At 44.1% G+C, this 6,000-nt stretch overlaps 1 protein-coding gene across 1 annotated transcript in view; it reads left to right on the forward strand.

Moving 5' to 3' along the window:
• mrpl3 (mitochondrial ribosomal protein L3) overlaps positions 1–982 on the forward strand; it is a 67,092-nt gene extending 66,110 nt beyond the window's left edge. The window contains exon 11 of the transcript XR_013495652.1: positions 804–982. The gene's annotated coding sequence lies outside the window, so the exon portion shown is untranslated. The remainder of the gene's footprint in view (positions 1–803) is intronic.
• Positions 983–6,000: the final 5,018 nt, after the last annotated feature.

Here is a 6,000-nt window from a genome sequence, read left to right on the forward strand (position 1 = left end):
AGTCATGGAACATCACTTCCAATCGGGTGTGGGAATGGAACCAACCCATTCCATTCAAATACAAGCAACTCCTGGAATTTTATCAAACATGTATCTGGCCAATTCAGAAAAAAAACAATCTCTGCTTGCTCCTAATCCTATTTTAAAGAAAAACTAATTTTCAATCTGTCTTTTTTCAATCACCAAATCTGCCTGAAGCCTTCAAAGAAAAAATTGAGTCACGCACAGAAAAATGAAGAATATTGCTTGCAATATAACTTAGCACAGCAGTAATGTAAGTATTTCTGTCACAAAAGACAAAATCCTGTGGATCCTGGAGACCTGTAAACATGAACTGAAAATGCTGGAAATACTCAGCGGGTCTGGAAGTTTTGACATTTCTCTCTCCATGTTTGGGATTGAATATTAGAATCAGAATCATAGAATCACTATAATGCAGGAGGCCATTCGGCCCATTGAGTCTGCACCAGCTCTCTGGGTGCGGCTCACAGAACAGAATTCTCCGTTGGGCAGGATTTTACAAGCCTCGCCCAAGTGAGGTGGTAAAATACCGGCCAATGTCTTACCTGGACCCTCCTCCCTGCCCTAACCCTGTAATCCTGTGCATTTACCATGGCTAATCCTACACATCTTGAGACACTAAGGGGCAATTTAGCGTGGCCAATCCACCTTACCTACGCATCTTTGGAGTATGGGAGGAAACCGGAGCACTTGGAGGAAACCCACGCAGACACAGGGACAATGTGCAAATTCCACGCAGTCACCCAAGGAATTGAAACTAGGTCCCTGCCAGTGTGAGGCAGCAGTGCTAACCACTGTGCTGCCCATTAACTCCCCATGGCTGCTGGCTGCCCTGCCGTGTATTTACCGCAACTTCTGTTTTATGTTAATTAACTTCTATCGACCAAGGAAACCTTAAATAAAATCTGTTGTCCATCACTGCGTACTGTTTGAATAAACATGTTTACTGAGTAACCGAACCAAAATCTAGTATTGTGTTCCACTGCTTTCCGATGACCAGGATCATGAAGCCAGTATACTGCCCTTCCAAAAAGATGAGGAAAGGTTTGTAATTTAATACATTTTACCCAGGCAGCTGTTACAAAAAAAAATCTTTTAACACGTTATTGATTCATTTTTCAGTGAAGCTTCTTTATTTAAAAAAATCCACAAGCTCGACATATCATTTATTGAAACTTGGTTCCTACCACATCTGGCGTACATCTTCAATAAACTCTTAACCTAAATCTGCTTTATCACCAGAGTCTGTACTCTATAAAACTCAGATGAATTGTCCTTCTTTCCCCTAGTTTGCATTCAACCTTCTGTTACCCAAATGTGACAGACAGCAATCAAGTTCCAGTTGTAATTAGACCGATCGAGTTGTTTTTCTTCTGGCAAAAGTCGGGCTGTATTTTCCGAGGATGTAATTTGCATGTTGCATTCAAATCAGGAAACCTGATAGACATCTTTTTCAGAGTGGGAATAGATTACTTTCCACAACTTAACAATTCAAAAGCAGCAACAGTTGTTAAAAGCTGAATGACACCTAGAGTTGCATTCTAACTCTTGGTGCTGTAAGGAAAATGTTTCAGCTATTTACCATTGCATCTTTTTTCACTTTCCAGAATACTTTGAACAAAGGAGTTTTCATTGATTTCTAATGTTCGACTAGTGGGCCTGAGTTGTAGGGAGCCGTTGGCCAGGCTAGGACTTTATTCCTTGGAACGTAGGAGAATGAGGGGTGACCTTATTGAGGTGTATAAAATCATGAGGGGCATAGATGGGAACACCGCACATAGGGGCGAATTTTCCCAATCCGCCCGCCATGGGAATCGCAGCGGGCGAGGGTCTGCCCATGGGAAGATCCATTGACCTCGGGTATTTTCCAGTTTTGGGGCGAGCACGGCTGGAAGGGGTTTTAAAAGCTAGAGGGCATAGGTTTAATGTGAGAGGGGAAAGATTTAAAAGGGACCTGAGGGGCAACTTCTTCGCACAGAGGGTGGTGTGGATATGGAATGAGCTGCCAGAGAAAGTAGCTTTGAAAAAATGTTTTAATTCATTCATGGGACATGGGCGTCGCTGGCTGGCCAGCATTTATTGCCCATCCCCAGTTGCCCTTGGAGATCAATTGAGAGTCAACCACATTGCTGTAGCTCTGGAGTCACATGTAGGCCAGACCGGGTAAGGATGGCAGATTTCCTTCCCTAAAGGTCATTAGTGAACCAGATGAGTTTTTTTGACAATCGGCAATGGTTTCATGGGTCATTAGCAGATTCTTAATTCCAGATTTTTTTTATTGAATTCAAATTCCACCATCTGCCATGGTGGGATTCAAACCCGGGTCCTCAGAACATTAGCTGAATTTCTGGATTAGTAGTCTAGTGATAATACCACGAGGCCATCACCTCCCCATTGAGGCAAGTACAATAGCAACATTTAAAAAATATTTGGTTAAGTACATGGATGGGAAATGATTAGAGGGATATGGGCCAAACGCAAGCAATTGGGACCAGCTGGGAGGGCATCATGGTCGGCATGGACCTGTTGGGCCGAAGGGCCTGTTTCCATGCTGTATTGCTCTATGTCTCCAATGACTGAAGAAGCGGGCAAAGCTCGTGTTCAATTCCGAATTCACGCCACGCTTAATTAAACCTAGCACATATTGCTGCTGCTGCAAAGTTATTCTACTGGATTATGACACAGATATATCAAATCACATTTTCCTTTTGTTGGTGTTCTGTCAAAGGCAGCAAAATGATAAACTGTGCGAGTGTTTTATATACTTTTCCAAGCAGGCAGTTTGCCTTTGCTCCTGGATTTAAGATTAAGTTTCTTTATTAGTGTCACAAGTAGGCTTACATTAACACTGCAATGAAGTTACTGTGAAGATCCCCTAGTCGCCACCCTCCGGCGCCTGTTCGAGTACACTGAGGGAGAATTTAGCACGGCCAATGCACCTAAACAGCACTAAAAGTGTTAAATCTCATCAAACCTTTTGAACGCAGGTTTCCACAGATGCGGCCACTGTGCCTACTCTATGCATGAAGAATTACATTTTGAAATCATCCAAGGGCAGCGACCTTCTGGCATTCTACAGCTGTAAGCACTGGCCTGCTGAATTATAGGAAAACTGCCGTGCTTTACGAGGCTACTGCATGTCCTCATTCAGCAGGGTGTAGGGGAACAGAAAGCAACAACGCCTGTCGCTTGCCTCATTCCCACTGTAGGGACCAGATGAGCTATTTATTGTGAGAGTGATGGGATATCCTCAGCTCCCTCTCGTAATTCCTGGCACTCAGCGTGGCGTGACAGAAGGAGCAAGCTTAGTTTATAAAAGCTGTCAGAGCACTGGGGCCAGATTGAACAGGGGACAAGTGGGATTAGGCAGGAAAAATAAAATGCAGATCAATCTGAGGGTGAGGAGGAGGCAGCCTGGATGAGAGAGGAAGGGAGTAACACGGAAAGGAATTCTCATTGTTTTAATTTCTCACTAAATATCGGAATCACTTGGGCCAAGCTGAGAATGTCATTTGAAAAAGGCATTGTAGAAATAACTTTTGAAAGTCAGTGAAGGTACATTTTTTTTGCAGCACCTTCAAACAGAACAACTTTAAAATACTTCAAAAGGGAGATTAACTAGCAAGACAAATACAGAGACAAATCAAATGTTTGTGTATTTACAAAAAAGGAAGATAAGTTGCAGCGCTGCACTGTAATGTTTGCATTTGATTTCGTGGTAACTACAAATAAAACATGTATATTTCGCCTGATTCTTCCATACAATCACTACAATGCAGAAAGAGGCCATTTGGCCCATCGAGTCTGCACAGTCTCCGACAGACTATCCCACCCTGCAATCACCTAATCTGCACATCTTTGGAGCGTGGGAGGAAACTGAAGGAAACCCACGCAGACACGGGGGAGAACGTGCAAACTCCACACAGACAGTGACCCAAGCCGGGAATCGAACCCGGGTCCCTGGAGCCGTGAGGCAGCAGTGCTAACCACTGCGCCGCCCCATTCAGCCCATCGAGTCTGCACAGACTCTCTGATAGAGTATCCACCTAACCCACACATCTTTGGACTGTGGGAGGAAACCAGAGCACCCGAAGGAAACTCACGCAGACACGGGGAGAACGTGCAAACGCCGCACAGACAGTGACCCGAAGGCGGAATCGAACCCGGGTCCCTGGTGCTGTGAGGCAGCAGTGCTAACCACTGTGCCAGCCATCCATACATAAGAAAGGTTTTGCTGGAAGTTATTAAAGTGTTGCTGAGGTTTCAGCAATAACTGACCGCAGTCAGTCTGAAGGCTGCACTTCCCACCCTGGGACGGGGGTAGGTCAGCATTGAAATTGCCAGATTTATAGCTGAGCAGGTGAATGATTTCTCTGCCAAGACCACTTATCCGACCAAGCAGTAATTTAGAATAGTGAAAAATGTTTTTGAATTTCGCCTTTTCTAATCTCGAGGGAGTGGCTGTTTAATGAATTTTATTGTTGGAAATGAGTGGCTGAATAAATTAAAAATTGCCTGAACAAATCCACAGTGAAAATTGTTAGATTAATATTGCAGTTCCTCAATTCAAATGCTTAATTTCTTTTTTAGTTTGACTTAAATCTGGCACCACCCAATCCGCTCCCCCCCTACACACACATACGCACACACACAAAAACAAAGGGAATGATAAATCAAAATATCCATGTGAGATTGACTCAGCAACTTCAGAGGAGAGGCTCTGTAATGTCTGTGGAGAGGGGAAGTGGCTTGAGGTTTGAGTTGGAAAGCTTGAGTGTGAAATTCAATCATGTAGCACCATGTAGACCAACTCCAGCTTAGTCAGACAGGAAGGGGTGCAGGCTGCTTCCTACATAGGGAGTCTGAATCTCCTGTCTGAAGATAGAATCCCTACATTGCAGAAGGAGACCATTTGGCCCATCGAGCCTGTACTGACCACAATCTCAGCCTGGCCCTATTCCCTTAACCTCATGTATTTACCCTGACACTAAGGGCAATTTAGCATGGCCAATCAACCTAACCTGAACATCTTTGGAGTGTGGGAGGAAGCCAGAGCACCTGGAGGAAACCCACGCAGACACGGGCAGAATGTGGGATCGTGCTATGCACAAATTAGCTGCTGAGCTTCCTGCATTGCGGCAGTGACTATACTTCCAAAGCACTTCATTGGCTGTCACGTACTTTGAGACAGTTTGTGAAAAGTGTTACATAAATACAAGTTTTGATTTGAAATCTTTAAATTATCAGAGGTTAAAATGCCAATTAAAAACAAAAAATGCTGGAAATGCAATAATGGGCCATCAGCTTCTGAAAAGGGAGGAAGTCTCTACTTTGGGATCTGTCTATAACACCTGATGTAAGTAACCTGAATGTTGTGATGCAGTTGGAGGGGACAGGACTTGACATGGTCAGAAATTGCTGGTCAGGTATGGCCAAGCTATGGTGAGTGAGTTTTTTTTCTTCATTCATGGGTCATGGGCATCGCTGGCCGGCCAGCATTTATTGACCATCCCTTGTTGCCCTTGTTCAGAGGGCAGTTAAGAGTCAACCACATTGCCGTTGCTCTGGAGTCACATGTAGGCCAGACCGGGTAAGGACGGCAGATTTCCTTCCCTAAAGGACATTCGTGAACCAGATGAGTTTTTCCGACAATCGACAATGGTTTCATGGTCATCAGTAGATTCTTAATTCCAGATATTTTTTATTGAACTCAAATTCCACCATCTGCCGTGGCAGGATTCGAACCGAGGTCCCCAGAACATTAGCCGAGTTTCTGGATTAATAGTGTAACGAATAATGCCACTAGGCCATTGCCTCCCCACAATAGCCCTGGTTTCTCTAGTTTCTCCACACAGACTGATTTTTTTTTCATTTCCTAGTACACCTATCCTGCACCCTTTCTCAGGGCTTACCACCTGTGCCCAGAATTGACCTCAATACTTCATCTGAGGCTAAACAGTGTTTTAAAAAACATTTAGC

The sequence above is a fragment of the Mustelus asterias genome, chromosome 2, assembly GCF_964213995.1.
Source record: "Mustelus asterias chromosome 2, sMusAst1.hap1.1, whole genome shotgun sequence".
Taxonomy (NCBI): Eukaryota; Metazoa; Chordata; class Chondrichthyes; order Carcharhiniformes; family Triakidae; genus Mustelus; species Mustelus asterias.